The sequence below is a fragment of the Erpetoichthys calabaricus genome, chromosome 13 (genome assembly GCF_900747795.2).
Source record: "Erpetoichthys calabaricus chromosome 13, fErpCal1.3, whole genome shotgun sequence".
Lineage (NCBI taxonomy): Eukaryota > Metazoa > Chordata > Cladistia > Polypteriformes > Polypteridae > Erpetoichthys > Erpetoichthys calabaricus.
Genome location: NC_041406.2, coordinates 56282874 through 56303884, shown reverse-complemented (window position 1 = coordinate 56303884; position 21011 = coordinate 56282874).

Sequence of the window (21011 nt, the reverse complement as noted above, 5' to 3'; positions counted from 1 at the left end):
CTCTTTAGTTGATGTTAAGAGTGTCTGACATTGGCTTTTTAAGCCAGGACTTCTATTCCAGGTATGGTAAAATGGATAATGCCAGTCTGTCCTACATGTGCCTACTTTCCCTTTCACTAAGTACAACCAACCCTTACCACTCTCTCCTCTTCTCTCTCTCTCTTTTATTGTCCATTCTTTTGTAGTCTTAAATTCTAAGTCTTAAATGATGCACCTCCCAACTCAAATATCAGTGGGATTATGACTTGAGTTGGATTTACATGCCCTTCTCATCCCCAGAATCTTGCTTGACATAACATCTCAGGGCCACCAGGTACCATAGTGCACTATGGTGGACCCTGAAACCAACTGCATCATTGAAAATTCCATAGCACTTAAGAAGACAGCTTTCTTATGCTGTGTTGGGGCTCCTTCCAAATACTACATCAGATGCTGCCACATAATAGGCTGGAATATTTAAACATTGTCTAAATTTTTCTAATTTGGGACCAAAATGCTGCCCTCTATTCCTTTCTTTCCAGGAGCCATAATGACTATCTACCAAGCATTTTTGACCCCCCCCTCTCTCTCTCTCTCTCACTCAATCTGTACAGAAAGAGTCCAGTATTCCAGACATGATCCGTATTGGTTGTCCGCTACCATGTTAGAAAAAAATTGAATGTTTCTTCTCAGGTTGCAACTTACGGCAGCTTACTCTTTCTCTTGTATCTTGGTGTACCTGTAGCCTCATAACAAATATAGTATATAGTACCTCTTTTTGTCTGGAAATTCTTTACCTACATAGCAATGCATCACACTTATACTCCTTTTGCTTACCTATTTAGTCAAATTCAGAGGGAAGGGAAGTGAGAGCCTATTGTTGCAGCATTTCCAGAACAACCTAGGATGTATTTTCATCTTTCTAGTACACCTTGTTGGGTCCCATCACAATTTTGTTTAGCTGGTAATCCCTTGTCTACCTATTCACCCATGTTCATGATGTGCAAGGTCCAATGGAGATTAGTAGGGAGTGGGAGATTAATGGAGCATCATGGGCACAAATTAGAAACCATTCAAGAATGAGCTGACAATCATCACCGTCTATATTCATTTTTATTATTGACCATTCTGCAGTTAAGCCAATGACACATTACATGATTTCTAGTCAGAGGGGATGTCAAAATTGACAGTTGCAATTCCTGATCTTAGCTCATGAGTATGTCATATTTTCAGACAAGAAATCACAGGGTATGTCAAATTAGACAGCTGTGTAATGACTTTCCAGCACCGTTTCACATTTCCAAGGAATAACAAGCTCCCCTTTTTTCTATCAACCAGTAACATGCTGCCTGACAAATCTGGTGCCTGTACAGCTCTTTTTTCCTTTTTCTCCATGTTGTTGTGGTATGTAAAACATATGACATCAGACAGATGAGTCTGTCTTCTGTTTATCAGGGCCAAATAACTTGTGTTCCTTATTACTTATAGCTGCATTATGCAGATTGTACTTCCGTGTGGGCACTCATTGGTCCTAAACTCTCGCACACATGGAGCCTACCCCTACAACTTAAGACAAAAGCACAGTTGTTTGTACTGCCGGACTGGTTGTACTGAGTTGCTGAAATGTCAGAGTGCATGACTGACAGTCACAGGAGGGCGGCTCTACTGTCTCCAACTTGTTAAGATTATGCAAATGAAGGTTGTGACTTAAAATTACTGCAAAAATTGTGCAATTTGAAATGGCAAGAAGTATTGTTGGATTGTACTTATACTGTTCTGAGCATATAAAATGTTTAGCAATATGATATTTCTTTTTCCATATTTATTATTGTTATTTTTTATCTGTCCTAATTCTGCTGACCTATGTTGTCTCAACATATTGAATGTTTCCACACTAGTGGAACTGGCAAAGTAAACATATCTTATTTTTCTATGCAGGAATATAAAAACAAAACATTGTACTTCCATCAGTCCAGTTCAGAGATATCAGTTAACCTTGTACAGCTTTGTGTTGTAGAAAAAATTATATGTAAGGAGACTCTGCAAACTCCACAGCAACTGAGGTTGTTCCTGAAATCAAACCTGGGCCCCTTGAGCTATGAGGCAGGATCTCTAACTAGAGTGCAAATCTGTGCTCCATCTACTATCATAAATTTTGTGATTAAAATATAATTAAAAGGTTTTTTTTCTAGTTTTTATTGGTTAAAATGTAATATTTTAAAACTTCCTGTGAGTTTTTTTTCTGAATTTATCATAATGATATATTAGAATCTTCATACACTGTGATAGAGACTCAAAAACTGATATTTTCTGCAGTCAAACTGTGCTTCCTGTACTCTACAGTAAGGTAATAACATGAGGTTAGAATGAGTAATAATTCATGTTCATCTGAAAGAACACACAAGCAAGTGGCAATAGATGACATAATTTCCTGAACCATTTCAGGCTCTTGGATTTTAAAATGTTTAGAAACTGTTGAATAATTCTCACTTCTTATATTCATTTGAGGTAAGTCAGGCACAGCTACCAAGTTGGTCTCCCTGTTCTCCTGGGGTTTATTTAAAACATTTTTGAATGTGCACCAGCAACATAAGATAAATAACAGATGGCATTGCAGGAATGTTGTTCTCAGTGATTTATTTAAACACTAATCTATTGAAAGGTGAGCAAGCTGGAAACTTTCCTTTTAGCCATTGATTTGCTGGTTTTATTAAGATGAATGACTTACACAAAATCACTTTTAAAAGAATTATTTTGGGATAGCTAAGCAATTCCCTACTCCAGTGCAAAAGTTGAATCTCAGCATACAAGCTGAGTAAACACAGCTTTTGCTGCAACACTACATTGAAGAGTAAACTTCCAAAACTTTGTGCATTGAATAGTAAATATTAGCAAGAATAAATGCATGACTGTGATTTATACATTAAAATACATGTTACATAAACATGGACATGATTTCTGTTACATATACATTTACCTTGCAGCTATCCACACACCATACACAATAGAAGCTTCTAACTAGGGAAAGATATTATTTAGTACAGACATTAATGTGCTGTGAGAAAAGGTCCCTTTGGAACTGCAAGACATCTAGAAAAGAGATGAGGCTAAAGGTCATGCAACAACATCTTTTGTATAACAAAGAACTCAGTGAGATATTCTAGTTACAAAGACAGACATGAGGAAAAAGGGTAACTAAAACTTTTATTGGATTAATTTTATAAATAATATTTAAGTAAGATGATGGAAATAGCAGCCACTGCACTCTTCTAATCAATATCAGACTGCAATTCCATTCATTCTTCATAAAAAAACAATCTTAACAAAGCTGAAAAATCAAGAACTCCACAGTAGAGAAGAAATTCCTGAGACATGGGCAGTAAAGGGAGCACAGGAGGAAAAGTTAGATGTGCCATAAAGGAGAATGCTGACATACACCTGTAAATGTGTGGATTTACAAAAAAAGACAGAATAAGTAATGAGACAATCAGAGGTACCACAAAAGTGGGACTGATAGCTAAGAAAGTATAGGAAAGTTAGTTAAAGTGGTATGGTCATATGATGAGGAGAGACAATGAGTATGTGGGCAAAACAGTGATGGGAATGGAAGTGCAAGGGAAGAGAAAGCGAGTGAAGCCAAAGATGCATAGATGGATAGATAGATAGATGGGTGGATGGTAATAATCACAAAAGTAAATTAACATTTGAAGGAAAAGGACTTGACTGGCAAGAAGGTGCAGGACTGAGCTGTTTGGAGAAGGCTGATCAAGAAAATCGGCACCAGATAGAAGTGAGTAAGAGGAAGAAGAAGAAGAAGGAGCTGGTATGAATCAGAGTCAGCCACTGCATTACTCAGTTTATGATAACTCATGCAGTCACTATGGCACATTAAAAATATGACTTCTGAGTTTCAGTCAGTAAAAGAAGTTAAAACCACCTGGAATCCGAGGAGAGGGAAAATAAACTCATATTTATAACATTATTGGAGAAAAGAAATCACAGTGGCAAAAATCAAACAGGACTGACCTAGGTCAACAAAGTCAATTAAATATATTGCAAAGTAAATGCTGAGGTTCATAATTTAAGTATACTGTACACATATGATGACATGATGTTATATTTATGTTGAATATTAATGTTATAAACTTTACTTAAACAAATGTATGGGTGAGTAATAATGTAAGAGGTTTATTGATAAAATGTTCAAGCCTGCCACAGTAATATAGAAACCTTGGCAGTCTTTTGGAAACAAGTCCATTGTTATGGTTTGCCTGCAGTTTAAATTTAATGTTATTGTGACATTAAACTGTAGCATGAAAAACACTGGGCTGTTTATGTTGTTTTATAGTACAATTTATTATTTTTGTGTTTATTTTGCATGCAAACTAAACATATCTAACTGCCAGCAGTCTCTCATCACGTTTTTTAAAATTAAGCAAGATGATAAATATTCTTATGAGAACTGAAAGTAAGCTACAAAAACAATAAAAAATCTCTATTTACAGAATTAATGATTAAAACTTTGTGAGTTTTTAAATTTTACGACAACTGTAGCAACGCCCTTATGTCAGAAACCCAACTGGTCAGTAGAGAGGGGGCAGTTCTCCTTTAGCTCAACTTGTCATCAGTGACAACTACTTAAAGGAAGGACCCCATGAGAGACAAGTGCTTAAGCAATTATGAAGACTTAGTTAAAGTTATTTTGTTGAGTTTTGTTTTGTTTCTGACTTTCCTTTCATTCCTGATATGTGTTTTGGATTTGGTTAAAAGATAAAATAAAGTTCTGTGTATCAGACCTTTCAACATTCTTGATAACTCTTTTGCTAAACCCCATAAAGAAATGTCTGCACATCTCTGCACCTTCATTTTCAAAAAATTCTGACTCCCATCTTATTGAATTCAAACATAAAACAAGCTAAAGTCTAAATATATTTCAAACTTTATTCCGACAAAGGTGTTCTTGAACTACCCTGAACCATCAGGCACAATATAAAACAAATAAAAATAGTTGTGCCATTGGGCTATGATGGTGACATTTGTGACAGGGAGACTGTAGTATACACACAATTCTGTGTGTGTATTTTTGCATTTATAAATGTTTTTATAAAAACAGAATTTAATTCTCATTTTTATTTTCCATTTTAAATGGACAGTAATAAAGTATTTATTTTTACCATCTTGATTTTCATTATTAACATGATGGCTTAGTACTGGTCATATGACCATGTTGTCACATTTGTGACGACATGCAATGGATATGATAGTGATCATGTTTTTAGGTTATCCCTTGGTAAACACAAAAGCTCTCAAGTTATTAGTGGTGTTTAGCTTTAAAACAAGTAGCCCCTAATGTCAAGTTTTTATCTTCCAGTTTTGTACCCTTTGCTCCTTGACTTAGTTGCAAACTTTTGTTTTCACCCTCACTTTCTATTTTTTGACTACAATTCGTGTCTTTCCTATCACTTCCTGGTCCTTTTTCTTACAATAATCCTCAATACTTTGTGTGTCGAAACAGAGACCAAGGAAAAAGATCAAAATCTGGTGCAAAAAACTAAATTGAAAAAGGAGCCAAAGACAATACCCTTATTGTTAAACCCAAAGGGTTTTGCTTTACTTACCTCACCCTACATAATCACAAAAGCAAAGTATTAAATGTTGTCAAAGCATACCATGCAAAAGTACAGAAAAAGAAGTAGAATGGTACAAAACAACAAAGTGAACTAATCTAATAAAAAATCATGTACTTCTGTATTATTTTTCTGAGAGTTATAAGTATAATACACAAACCAGTATAATACACAAACCAGAAACAGAAACATTAAGATCTGTTAAAGATCTGATAAGGGCTGAATGATTGGCCAAATTTTTGTAATGGAACAAAAAAGGCATTTAAGAGAGGACTTTAGTTGGGAACCTGAAATTCTTTTAGTAAATTTTACATTAACTACAAGATGCAAAACATCTCACATACTGTATATGCTGGTGGGATGACACCAAATAAATCCCATCATAGAAATAATGCTGTAATACACAATGCCTGCCGATGACTTTGACTTGGTAAACTTCTGGCTGCACCCTCACACCTGTGTGAAATTGATTATAGGTGTGTATGTGAGTGAGCTCTTTAATTAAAATTAGAACACTAGACGAGAACAGGCCATTCAGCCCAACAAAGCTCGCCAGTCCTATCCACTTATTTCTTCCAAAAAAACATCAAGTCGAGTTTTGAAAGTCCCTAAAGTCTTACTGTCTACCACACTACTTGGTAGCTTATTCCAAGTTTCTATTGTTCTTTGTGTAAAGATAAACTTCCTAATGTTTGTGCGAAATTTACCCTTAACAAGTTTCCAACTGTGTCCACATGTTCTTGATGAAATCCTTTTAAAATAACAGTCTCGATCCATGGTACTAATTCCCTTCATAATTTTAAATACTTCAAAATACTTTGTCGGAGTGGCACCTCATCCAGAGTTGTGTTCCTGCTTTGCATCAGAGGCTGCTGCTCCCCTCGGACCTTCAATTGGATTAAGCAGGTTTTAGGGAGTTATGGTATGACACATGTAAACACAAGGGGTCACTGTTGCACCTTAAACCCAACAGACAGACGCACAGGACACAGGGTAAAAGCACTAAGAAGTATTTTAACGTTTCTTCTTGAAAAACATTGCCTCCACAGCACCGCAGCCACAATTAACAGACAATTAAATTAACACAATACTCTCAATTCCCAATAATAATAATAATAATTATCTCCTCCACACCTCCCAGCAAGCTCTGTCACACTCATCCTGACTCCGGCTCACTTGCTGGGTGCATCACAGTCCTTTAAATAGTCCTTGACCCGAAAGTGCTTCTGTTCTTTCTCCCACGTGACTTGACAGCACTTCCAGGTCAGATGGAGAATCCCAATTCTTTAATCAGCCCGGAAGTACTTTGGGGCTTCCATCCTCATGACTTCCTAGTACTTCCAGGATGCAAGGGAAGCATGGCTCCCCAGGTACTTTCACGTCTCCCCCTGGTGACACCCACGGCACCCAACAGGGCTAAGAAACAGGACTCCAAGTCCCAGGATACCCTGTGGGAATCCGGGGCACTGCTACACTTTAGGGGAGCTGCCATCTAGTGTTTTGGGGGAGGCAGTGTCCTGGAGAAGCTGTCTTCCCCCATCTTTCCATTTCAGGGGCTTCCTAGCAGGGTTGAACTGCCAGCCATCTGCTACACAGAAAATGTATACATAGGAAAAAACATTTCAAATCCATTTTAAAAACATAGTAACAACACTGTTTTCATCATAAACAACAGTTATCATTTTTTCATATGTAAATTACCCCACGTAGTTTGTAGTGATTTTTTAATCTCATGTTTTCAGGCATCTGTGGTGACTGATGCTGGACAACAGCAAGCAATACCAAAAATATTCAAGAAAAAAAAGAAAATGTCATCCATGTCTCATAATACAGATGTCAAGTTGTCCAGACATATGCTTACAACTATATACTAAACTACATAACAACAAAACTCTCTCATGAATTAAAATGTAATGTATTCAGACACAAATGACCATTTGAATTGTATCATTGTTTGTAGCCATCATTACAAACTACATCGGGTAAGTAACATATGGCAATATTTTCTCCAAACCATCCACACCACACCACGTCCACACCAATTATCTATGAAGCAGTGTAGCTATCACATTTATTCAATCTCCTAGCTCAATACTCTGTGTTCCTTTGTTTTAAAAGCTTTCATTTGGGATCTTTTCTTAGCATTTCCCATTAAAACTGGTCTTGGTATTTTAGCTCATCATCTAAAACAAAAAAAAAAAGTGAAACCCATGAATAGGTAAACAAACACATTTGTGGAATTTCCTACAGTAGCGTTCAGCCAGTCTTTGAAAAGAAGTAATATGCTAGCAGGATGGTTAAAGGAATTCACTAATTTGTCAAACTGGTCCCCTCTAGTGACTTATTATGTGTCCTTTACCAATTCCCTTCAAAACCAAAGGGAAATGTGGAAAACATGCACTGTCGCTTTATATTTTGTTAAATAAGTCACTTTAAATTCATTCATTCATTCATTCGTTTTTCAAATCTAAATGTTCCAATACTAGGTAAAAGGAACTTGAGGTTGTGCTGAGAGCACAGAGTAGAAAACAGCTCTGTTTGTCCATAGAAGGGCATGCTTGCACAAAAACTCATGCACTTCCATACCAGCAGTTAAGTTAACATAAAAGTACTGTATCTCCTGACCTTTATGATACTGAAAGAAAGAAAGAAAGAAAGAAAGAAAGAAAGAAAGAAAGAAAGAAAGAAAGAAAGAAAGAAGGTGCACTTTACAATCTCACATCAACCTTTTTACAGTAATACTATTTTTTCATTTTGATAGTACAACCTCAAAATGCATTATCAAGTGTAATTGGAGTCTTCATTCATGCTAAATCCTAAGATGTGTCTTGACATTATTTTATGTACTCATATATACTGAACTGAATGTGCAAAATCTGTGAACACAGCATTATCTAAGGTTACATGAAAAAGTGAAACTTGCAGCATAAATACCTTCAGGGCCGAGGGCGAATCCAAATGAATCATCATCATAAGGTCATGATGATAAAAAAAAAAAGAAACTTCTTGTAGCAAGCTTATGCATGGAAAATAGTTGTCATCATTTTATGACACTGTGATACCACATAGCTCCCCAATAATGACAATCATGAGCACAAAATATCAAAACATTAAAATGACATTTACATAGAAAAATGGAGTAGTATGGTGGTGCACTGATATGGGTTGCTGCCTCATTGCTTCAGCAACATTGGGTCATATCTCAGTCTTGGTCCACATACTCTCTTCCTGGGTCTCTGAGGGTTTTCCTCCTTTCACATCTTCAGGAATGTACTGGTGGTGTAAACTGACAATTCCAAAATGACTGCAGTGTGACTGTTGGTGTGTGCGTGCGTGGGAACTGTGATGGACAGGCACGCAGCCCAGGATTTCTATCCCTCTGGTGCCAGTGTTGCCACGATACACTCTGGCCACCTATGACTTTGAATTGGATTAAGCAGGACTGAGAATGTTATGCTATTTACAAAGATGAAAAAATATCTCATGCATGAAGAAATTAACATAAAATAACAATTGAAGAGCTCAGTTCCAAAATCAGCTAGGTACAAAAGATACATTTTGGAGATAAATAGGAAAATCTGGGTCCGTAAGCAGATTTTGAAACTACAGTAATCCCTCCTCCATCGCGGGGGTTGCGTTCCAGAGCCACCCGCGAAATAAGAAAATCCGTGAAGTAGAAACCATATGTTTATATGGTTATTTTTATATTGTCATGCTTGGGTCACAGATTTGCGCAGAAACACAGGAGGTTGTAGAGAGACAGGAACGTTATTCAAACACTGCAAACAAACATTTGTCTCTTTTTCAAAAGTTTAAACTGTGCTCCATGACAAGACAGAGATGACAGTTCTGTCTCACAATTAAAAGAATGCAAACATATCTTCCTCTTCAAAGGAGCAAACAAATCAATAGGGCTGTTTGGCTTTTTAAGTATGCGAAGCACCGCGGCACAAAGCTGTTGAAGGTGGCAGCTCACACCCCCTACGTCAGGAGCAGACAGAGAGAGAGAGAGACAGATAAAAAAATCAATACGTGCCCTTCGTGCTTTTAAGTATGCGAAGCACCGGGCAGCATGTCGCTTCACGAAGCAGCTGCACAGAAGGTAGCCAACGTGAAGATAATCTTTCAGCATTTTTAGACGAGCGTCCGTATCGTCTAGGTGTGCGAACAGCCCCCCTGCTCAATCCCCCTACGTCAGGATCACAAAAAGTCAGCGCGAGAGAGAGAGAGAGAGAGAGAGAGAGAAAAGTAAGCTGGATAGCTTCTCAGCCATCTGCCAATAGCGTCCCTTGTATGAAATCAACTGGGCAAACCAACTGAGGAAGCATGTACCAGAAATTAAAAGACCCATTGTCCACAGAAACCCGCGAAGCAGCGAAAAATCCACGATATATATTTAAATATGCTTACATATAAAATCCGCGATGGAGTGAAGCCGCGAAAGGCGAAGCGCGATATAGCGAGGGATCACTGTAAATCCCTAAAACTATAGCTCTACACTGTTGCAATTAGCAAGTTTTGAAGCTCAAACATATTTTCGGCGCATGACCAACTGCTTGAAAAGTCACAATCACGTGTTCACTAAATTTTACCAAAAGGTGTAATTAGCAGATTTTGGAACTCACATCTTCAATTATCAGGCAGCATGGTGGCGCAGTGGTAGCGCTGCTGTCTCGGAGTTGTGAGACCTGGGTTCACTTCCCGGGTCCTCCCTGTGTGAAGTTTGCATGTTTGCCCTGTGTCTGTGTGGGTTTCCTCCGGGTGTTCCAATTTCCTCCCACTGTCCAAAGACATGAAGGTTAGGTGGATTGGTGATTCTAAATTGTCCCTAGTGTGTGCTTGGTGTGTGCGTGTGTGTGTGTGTGTGTGCCCTGCGGTGGGCTGGCGCACTGCCCGGGGATTTGTTCCTGCCTTCTGTTTGGATTCAGCGGGTTGGAAAATGGATGGATAACAATTATCAGTACACTCTGCTCAGCCTTTCTAATCACTACTCCAGGTGTAATACACTATCGAAATTAAAGCACTTTGTGGTTCTTGTTAATATAAAATAGTTTTTGAGGAATTGAGTGTTATTAGCAACAAAAAGTTATGAAAGACTATCTCTTGCAGTTGTTTATAAAGAATGCAGACACAAGAATTTACTTATAAATTTTTATTGAACTGCATAACAGGTTTACACTACCTCAATCTGTTTACCCATCAATATTGACATGATTCTCATGTTTGTGCTTATCACTAACAAATCCACCAGGACAATTGTTGTTTCCATCCTTCTACTGAACCTAATAGTTCTCAGGTCACTAGCTCAGGACAAAGTTATAGGTCATGAGCTATATTTAGGGCCAGGGATCATTTGCACACTGCTACTTTCTCTAGGGAGTACTGCCTCCTGTTGAATCCTTCGTGTTCAGAATGCCCCATTACCATCCAGCTTATCAGATTTCAGAAAGTTACTTTCATTCACCATTGTTTAATTTTCCCACTAATAATGGTAATATACTGTTCTTTTTTAACCTTTACCTTAAAAAATAATGATTTTCTGGACTTTATTTCAGTGACATATTACTAAATTTGTAAATCCATGTTAAGAATTTTGGATTCTAACTGCAGACACTGGAATGCTGAGACATAATAATGCCCTGGTACAATGGCAGGCAGACTACAGGCCACAGGCCACTTTCACTTTGTGTCAACATGCACATTTCAGCACAGGTTCACTATGGTACAGCATAGCCCTTTTTCACTTTATGTGGGTTTCTTTACTTAACTGGCGCCAAGATCGCATACGAGTTATCTGTTTATACTAGCAATTTGGGCATGTCACTCCATTGAATGTGCCTAGCTGGCTATAAGCAGTTTTTTAATCTCTGTCTCTCTTTCATAGTCAAATTCCTCCGTAAATTACGTGGCCTTCCTCTTCCAGCCAGTCTCTGGCATTCCTTCAAAAATGCAGCTTGTACACCTGAGCACAACATTGATTTTTATAGGCTTGAATTTCCCAGATCAAGCCATTCAAGGTCACTTTAAATATGTAGATTATGTTCCTGCTACTTGCAGATGTGCTTGCTTTGAGTCCTTTTATGGGTAATTGCCTGCAGTAATGCATAACAGCGACGGCGACTTTGGACCTAATACTGTCCAAAATAAAGGATTCCTTTTTACAATATGACTTGCGTCAATCCCCATCCAGGACATAAATCTGCACCCTCATACTATCTTGCAAGAAACACAAGTGAATTAACCTCCTGGAATACACATACCGACACTGTGGTACATCTTTAAACCTTTCAGAATTATGCATTTTGACTGCTGTCAAATATTTTTTAACAATTATTGGACCCTTTCATACATTACCAATTCATGCAAGGATTCCCATGTAGAGTAAAATTCAGCTGGATTTGTCAATACTCCTGGGGACATAATGCTTTTTCATGACTTTATATATTCATTAGTTTAATTTTGAATGTTGCCAGTCCAATCCATTTTCTGACCACATTAAATCCAGTTTATGGGGTTTTTGGAAGCCAGCAGTTTCGGGCACAAAGCAGAAAATCCAGTACCAAGCAGCAAGGCACATTCAGACTACAAAAAAAAACAGAATTACACTATGGCCATTTGAACTTTGCACTACTGTGCAATCATGAAGTAAAGCTACTATATGTGCCTTATAAAAACAACCTAACTTTTACTTTATCAAAGCATTTCTAAAAAATGAACTTTCACCTAGGTCACAAAGCTTTAGAAAAATGGAACTGTGTTTTTAAAAACATTCTGCTTGTGAGTGGCTTATTTAACAAGGTAGTGTGATATTTACCTCCCCTTGACTTTTAATGTAAAGAAGAACAGACAACTATTGTGAAAACAATTCTGAAAAAAAAATCAGAGGACTATATCATTTCCTGTTAAGACTGGTCAGTGATGGAAAAAAATGAATGTTAAATAATTTCTGGGAAAAAACTTTCAAATGCTCCAAAAATGTTTAGTACCTTTAAATATTATATATACATACGTATGTATATATATATATATATATATATATATATATATATATATATATATATATATATATATATATATATATATATATATATATTTGAATTTAATTCACTAGGCCACACTGTGTATTCATTTTAATCTCTATTGTTACACCTTGAGATCAATATTAATCATCCTATCATTTTTTTTAACCACTTACTCCATTCAGTTTTATATAGTACTGGTACTTATGTTCATAGAATGGCAAGTATACCCTTCCATAGTTAATGTATAAAAGACTAATTAGTCATGGAAAATTAAGTAATTTCTGGAAAATACCTTTCGAATTTACAAGTACTATTTTGTTAGTCAGTCATTCTCCAACCCACTATAGCCTAACACAGGGACACGGGGGGTCTGCTGCAGCCAATCCCAGCCAACACAGGGCGCAAGGCAGGAACAAATTCCTGGGCAGGGTGTCAGCCCACCACAGGGCACACACACACACACCCACACACCAAATGCACACTAGGGACAATTTAGAATCGCCACTGTACCTAACCTGCATGTCTTTGGACTGTGGGAGGAATCCGGGTACTATTTTGTAACCCCTTTTAATGTTATACTGTATGTACTCTAAATATATGTATATATCTATATGAACAGTATATTTATATATAGTACTATATATATTAATTAAAAATAGGCAGCAGACAGAAAAAATGTTTGGGGATGTCCACCCTGTATACTGAAAAATCAGCAAAATAAAGAAAACACATCTTTACAGATGCTGAGTTCAAAACTGAACTGACTAACAGGTTGTAAGCTGGGCTATAAATGTGGCTGAATGGAGGAATAAGTGGAGTCATGGAGGCTGGAGCAGGAACTGATTTGGCAGGATGATGGATTCAGGGTACCAGAAATGACATCATCAGAGGGTGCAGGAAGTGATCTCAACAATGGGTGGACCAGTAGTGATGTCATTGAGAGGCAGGGTCTTCTGCTGGTCTGTACAGGGACAAAAGGAGAAAGGATCAGGTGACAGTGCCAACCCCTGGTCTGACTAAGAAATAACACCAATTGAGTCTTTAAACCATCTCCCATGTGCATGTGTGTGACAGTATATACACAGACATACATAAACACACACATATGGACTGATACATTCACACGCGCACCCACACACACTATACATATATTATGTGTGTGTGGGTGGGTGTGTGTATGGGTGCTTATTGGTGTTTGTATACATAATAAAATGTAATTACAGTTATTACATCCTGAGGTTAACATTATTCATCCTATCTTTATATATGATACGCAACCGTGGTTGTTCGTTTGTCTGTCCAGGATTTTAAATCACCTGTAGCTCGCAAACCGTTTAACCTATTGATCTGAAATTTGGTACACATATACTACGTGATGTCTACTATCCACTTTCGGGGTGATGTTTGACCTCAAAGGTTATTCGTCTTTTTATTTTTATTTTATTGTTGAATCAACTCTCGGCAGCAGCCAGCAAAGGCGGCCGTGTGGCGCGTGCGTACAGGCGCCGTTCTTATCCCTACCACCTTTGGTGTTACTTCCCCTACCTCTTCATATCTTAAATCATTCTTGAGGCAGATTGAAGTCTAAGTGCCAGCTTAAGTGAACAATTAAAGAAAACGTACCAAGTAATTGCAACACAAACACTGACTTAATCAGTTTTAACATGAAAAGATGCCAACGAAAGAAGAGAAGAAGCAGGGTGGAGAAAGGAAGAGTTCTCAGGAAGCAGCAAGTGCATCCACCTCTGAGCAAACAAATGCTTAACGTACAGAGAAAGAGGATGAAAAATAGGAATACTCAAGTCAAGTGTATTTACTGCACGTTATCGTGTAGTGCGCCGCTACTGGTCATATATATTTAATCCACTTAGCCTCACTGAAAAAAAATGTATGTTAGATTAAAATAAAAAAAATGTACATCAGTTGAACACCATAAAATTGTTTTTATTAAAAATTCTTTAATTAATCTTATATATTTAATCATTATATATTTAATCATTTTATGTTGAAACAACATATTTTTATGTTAAAGGAATGATTTTTGTCATGTTCTATTAAAATAATTATATTACAGTACATTTAAACCTACCTGACTCATGTCAATAAAACATCATATTTTAACAATTTTTGCAACCTTTCTTAAAAAAAAGTTCACAACACCAAGTTACTTAGCTATAATGTATTTAGGCTGCTTATTATGCCTGATTCATTACCACCTTTTTATAAACTGTCTTTTTACAGTATAAGAAAAGAAGTAAACATAGGAAAAGGTTTGGCGCAGGTTAGTGACCCCATATAACAGAAATAAACAACAGTAAACTGATGTTTTTTAAAACTGACATCTTTTCAGATACAAGTCCATTGCAGAACTGATTTGAAATGGCTGAACTTCCGGTTATGGATTCCAGGCATGAAGGACCAGGTCCAGGAAATGTCGAGCATGGAAGTGATGTCAGCAGTGAAATGGCCATCAATCTTCTGTTCTGCAGAGGGAGAAGAAGAGAAAGCTTTAGACCACAGTGCCAACCTCTGGTTCGGCGGGTAATTACTGTCACCGAACAAAATCCTTAATCCATCTCCTGTGCACACGTGTTGTGACAATGGGAAGGTTTGCAAATTTCAGCAAACTTGGTCAAAAGCATTGAAGTCAATTGGGAAGGAGAACTGAACTAGCTTTGATTGGATTATAATGGTGCCATAGTCTTTTAAGTGTTCCTGATGGTCTAGGGAAGCATGTGCCAACTATGATGTACTGATTATTGTGGCCAAAAATGTGACCTGAGCTTTGACGCCAGGAAGTCATTAGAACAACCCCTGGTCCTGCAGGTAATTACCATCACCAGAGGTCTTAAGGTGCATCCAAGGATACAAGCATGACAACAGTTTAGATTTCAAAATTATTAAATAAGAAATATAAACAGGTTTGCTTTTACCTATAGCACTGTTATATTAGGAGGCAAAGAATAAGATGCTTTTCTTATGCAAGGTGGGATACAAATTTCCTAGTGTATCAAAACAAAACAACTGTCATAAATAAGCTTCCATAACCACACAAAATCCACTGCATTTGGAAAAAATGAGCTTTACTGAAAGTCTTTAACTTTGCTCCCAAATTTATAAAGGTGTGGGGATCCCATGGACCACAATGCAACAAAAGGGGTGGATCTTCATGCAAATATCATATATTCACATACATAAAACATGTTTAAGTGAAATCATTTTGAACAAGATTAACATTAAATAGGTAACGACAACAATGCCAAAGGCTGATCACAATTCTATTAAAAGAAAATGATTTAATATTTTTGCTTCAACATATTTTAAATGTGTTAATGAGACATCTCAGAGAATTATGTCAACATAACTAGTAAAAGCTATGTTATATTGAGAAACATTATTATCTCAAGATAACTTAACAAATTAAATAATAAAGTGACCAACCCTGTCAGTTCTTTTTTCAGTGCTGTTTAATTTTGCACAGAGTTCCTACCGATCCAAGCAGTACTGGGCAAAAGGTGGGGAACCCATCCTGGACAGAGTGTCAGTCCCCCAGAACTTTGGATCTTGGAGCTATGACACAAAAGTACTGAGTCCAGTGACATTGTGCTGCCTGCAGGTTAACACTAATTGTACTCTATAATTTAATATCCAAAATGGTCCTTGTCAAAAACTGGTTCCGGCCTTTCACCCACTGCCTCTGGGAAGGGTTCTTTTCCCTTAACCCTAACTGGGTCGTTTCCAAAACTAAAGGATGGTTGGATGTACATATTGTTGTATATTAATAGCAAATATACCAATTTATTTTTGTATGCTAATCTTTTTCAGAACAGTGCCTACACTATCAAATGTGAAACCCTGGAAAGTATATATAAAATTCTAATTAAACAAGACTTTAGCAAATACTAGGAGTTAAAGAAAATAATAGAAAAAAAAACTTTGGACATATTAATCAGAATGGAAGGTTAAATTTAAATAAAATGACAAGGTGTCCCTTCCTGGTAAGGTCCTCGAGACAGATGTTTAAACATTCCTACACACTTGCATGTTATGCTTAAATTAACAGTGTGCTGCTAGAGGCCCTGTGGTGGGCACAAGCCTTTCAATAAATATTTAAGAAGCTTCAATGAGCAGCTTTAGGCCATTTCACATTTAACATAGGTCTTTTTCTTTACACTCATTGTAAATATAGATATTTTGAAATATACTGCCAGATCTATATGGTTCAATGTCACTCCAAGTCATTTTTTGCTTAAATATCTAAAGGAATAATATAATAAACAATTATTTTAAGAAACATTAGGATATAGAGTACATTATGCTGGGAGAATTTCATGTAGGAAAAACATCAGGAGAGCCCCCTCACAGTTCATAGCCTATTATAATAAAATACATTTTAAAAGAGGACATAACAGCATAACAGCATAATAGTTAGTGTTGTTGCGTTACAGCTCCAACAACCTGTAGCTCAAAGAAAGTGTCAGACCCACTATAGTCTGCTATCTTGTCTAGAACTGGCACCTAAGTAGCAGCTAGATAATCCTAGGATAAATAATCTAATGGAGAAACTGGGCTAAGAAAATGTATGGTTGGCTAAAGGTGAGTTTCAAAGGTGTAAAACACTATAATTAACTTTTTTAGCTTCCTGTAACAAATCTCATTCTACTAATAAAAAGGCTCTGGCATGCAATATGGAAGTATCCTTGACCAATCAAAAAAATTTATTGGGAAATCCCTAAGGAAAAATTAAATTTAGCCATTCCGGTTGTTTCTAAAGAATTCTGGTTAGTAGGTGAAGATTCAAAAATTCTAGAAATGTTTTTTCTGTGATGTCCGGTTCATTCTTAGGATTTGTAAAAGCTTTCAGTTCCCTTGTTTTTCAGCTTCTTTTTTTTGTCTTTAAAGGAAATAATGACATTTTAGCCGTCCCCCAGAAACCGCGAATGGTATTTACACATGTGTTTGTGAAGCAGAGGCGTTTTGGGGCTGAATTTTTTCCTTTGCTTTATTTTCTCTGAATGATTTTATTAAAAGCATAAAGCAATGTAAGCCTTTGCAAGTGAGAAATTACAGAAGTCTCCTTATGATACGTTATAAGTTCTACCACATACGCTGGAGTCAAATGTGTTATTCTATACAATCCATGGTAAACATTCAAAGCTGTTTTAAAAATAAAATATTTAACTAAGCTGCAGTTTAGAGGAGTATCCAGAGTGACCCTTCTCCCTGGCAAATCATCTGAAAGAAGTACTAATTTTATGTAACATTTTTGAATGGCCGTATAACTGCTGTTGAAAAAATCTCTTCCCTACATTATTAAGTGAATAACTGAAAGTCTCACTCTGACTTTAACCCACAGTCCAAAGACATCATACACTGTATGCACTTACAGTATCTTGACTTGGGATCAAGTGTAAAATAACCCAGGCAAAGACTCAAATTGTGGGCAATGCTGTCAGGCACCTGCCCCGCTCAGCCAAATGTTTCAAGACTATTGCATACTCAGACTATGCCAGGAAAAAAATTTTGCCTATGTGTTAATCAGTATTGGAGCCACTATTACTCCTTATTATTGATAATCAAAATAGTTCTCGCTGAATTCTCTTTGAAATTTAGAGTTTTGCTTTGCAAAAATATTTGTGTTTCATCATAATCAAAATTCATGCCATTAGCATATTTATTTTCATCTCATCTGCATTTTTTCCATATACTAGTTCCATAGTTGGAGAGCTTTGCTTGCAAGCACCTTCTCAACTGCTAAAATCCATTGGACTTGATATAAAGAGACCAGCGAGATGGGTTACCTACATGAGTGGTACAAAGTGGAACCAGCAGTGTTAATGTGCAAACAGACAGTAAATACATCAGATGAGACTACATTGAGCTGTTATGGAAGAAGCCATGGAAGATCAGGGCAGTGAAGGAAGAACACAAAAGTTCGCAATTATGGAACTGTATGCAAAATACATTTTACGGGCAATTTCTCAAAACTGCACGCAAAATGAAAATTTACTATTTCTCTCATCACTACTCTTGTTGTACTTACAGCAGTGTATATAATATTATGAGATGGGATCATTTTGTATATTGAAAAATCTGTTGTGATACATTACACTGAATTGCTTGTTTGTCACCTTATCTAATTCAATTGACAATATCTCAAGTCATCAATTATAACACTTTGGAAAAAGGCTATTCTGTGCTCTTTAAAATAAAAAAATGTAATTTTCCATTTGAAGAATTGACAAAAATATCTTTAGAATATGGCATATTGTCCTTAGGTAAGCATTTTGTGCCTCTGTGAATCCTTTAGATGCTTCAGTATCTTTGAGTAACAGCCACACAATTGGGTTATCCAGTTTTACAGCTGCTGTGAATAGTGTTAAGCCTGAATTTTAATTTGACATGAAATCTTGTATTTAACATATGCTCAATTTTTGACTTCATGCTTATTATAATACATTATTATACAATTAATGATGGGGAGAAAATTAAAAATAGGTATGTACATTTTAACCTTAATCAATCTTTAATTGGTCTTTTCAGTATAGTCTGTCACCATATACACAAAAAAGAAGATTTCATGCTTTGTTTACAGATACTTCCTCTACCATTTTGGTCTGCTACAATCTAATCACTCAACAAAAATATTTTTGGTTTCTCACGCATCAAAGTCTGGATTCTATTAAATGAAATATATTTTTATGTAGAAACATTTTATCAATGAGCCAGCAGCACTCTGCATACTGGAAAATACATAAATACCATACAATATGTACAAAAGAAGTATAGCATATGCAGTATATTGTTACACATGAATAAATCAGGAGATCGGTGCAGCATTATAGAGGCAGCGCTGGGAGTGTGATCATTAACAGTTTGTCTCCTTTAGCCAGCCACCCAGAGGTGGAAGCCCACTATGGTCACTTCTGGCTTGGCCCTTAAGGACTTGCATCTTTCATCCAGGGGGCAACTTAAAAAATCATGTTGCCAAAAGTCAGCGTTAATTGAAAGAAGAGCACTGAGCTCTGCAAAAGAAGGCAACCCCATATGCCTGAGAAAAAGAGGCACTAAAGGTTGCACGATGTCCACAATAATTGAGTTGGAACTTTATATTTTTTTCCTCATTCTTTAGTTTAGGTTAAAAAGGATACTGACTGGTCCCAAACATGTTACTGTCTCCCTTTTGTTGTTTCTAATTACAATACAATACAATACAATTTATTTTTGTATAGCCCAAAATCACACAAAAACTGCCGCAATGGGCTTTAACAGGCCCTGCCTCTTGACTGCCCCCCAGCCCTGACTCTCTAAGAAGACAAGGAAAAACTCCCAAAAAAACCCTTGTACGGAAAAAATGGAAGAAACCTTGGGAAAGGCCATTCATAGAGAGACCCCTTTCCAGGTAGGATGGGCGTGCAGTGGGTGTCAAAAAGAAGGGGGTCAATACAATACAATACGCAGAACAGAACAAATCCTGAATACAGTATAAAAATTAAAATTTTACAAGTATGGAGCAGAATTTAAAAGTAGATGATATCACATAATATAATTTGGATTTGTTTAGAGTCCTGGAGACCTCAGCCATCAAGCTGCCTCCCCCATTTGGCCATTCCACAGCTGAAACAGCGCTGGGCCAGCCAAATCCGATGAAAGGACCCCTCTTTTCCATGATTCCTGCGATCCTCCATCAGGGATGACTTTACCTTAGGCAGGCAAAACAACTTGGCAGGTGGGCCATGGCACCAAGTGCCACATTTGAGTACTAAGAAGAGAAACAGAATAGGTGAGGGTTAGTAACAAATTATAACTATCATGTTACTTATGTTTTAGTGCTAATGACTAAAAACAGAGATGCAGTCTGTACAGTTAATCAGCAGCTCTAGTCAGGATATGCTAAACTGAAGTAGTGTGTCTTCAGCCAGGATTTAAAAGCTGAGACTGAAGGGGCATCTCTTATAGTAGCAGGCAGACCGTTCCACAGTTTAGGGGCCCTGCAACTAAAAGATTGACCTCCCATTGTTATTTTATTCATTCTTGGAATCATAAGCAGACCGGCATCTTGAGATCTTAATGTGCGCTCTGATTTGTAAGTCATGATAAGTTCAGACAAGTAAGCCGGACACACACATATACACAAAATTAACCATAACTTTAAATAAAAAACTATGACAGTGTTCTGGAACTTTGCACTTTTAGCACCATTACTTTGTTTCATCATTTGCCTGTGTCCATCTTCGTTATGTCTATCAGTGTCCCGGTAAAAAGAAGATGCCCATGATTGTGGGCACCCAGGGCATCACACGGTCTCTTGGAGCTGTGAGACAACAGCACTAACCACAACTTAATACAATATGAAGAAACTATTATTTTTCTGCAGACTCTT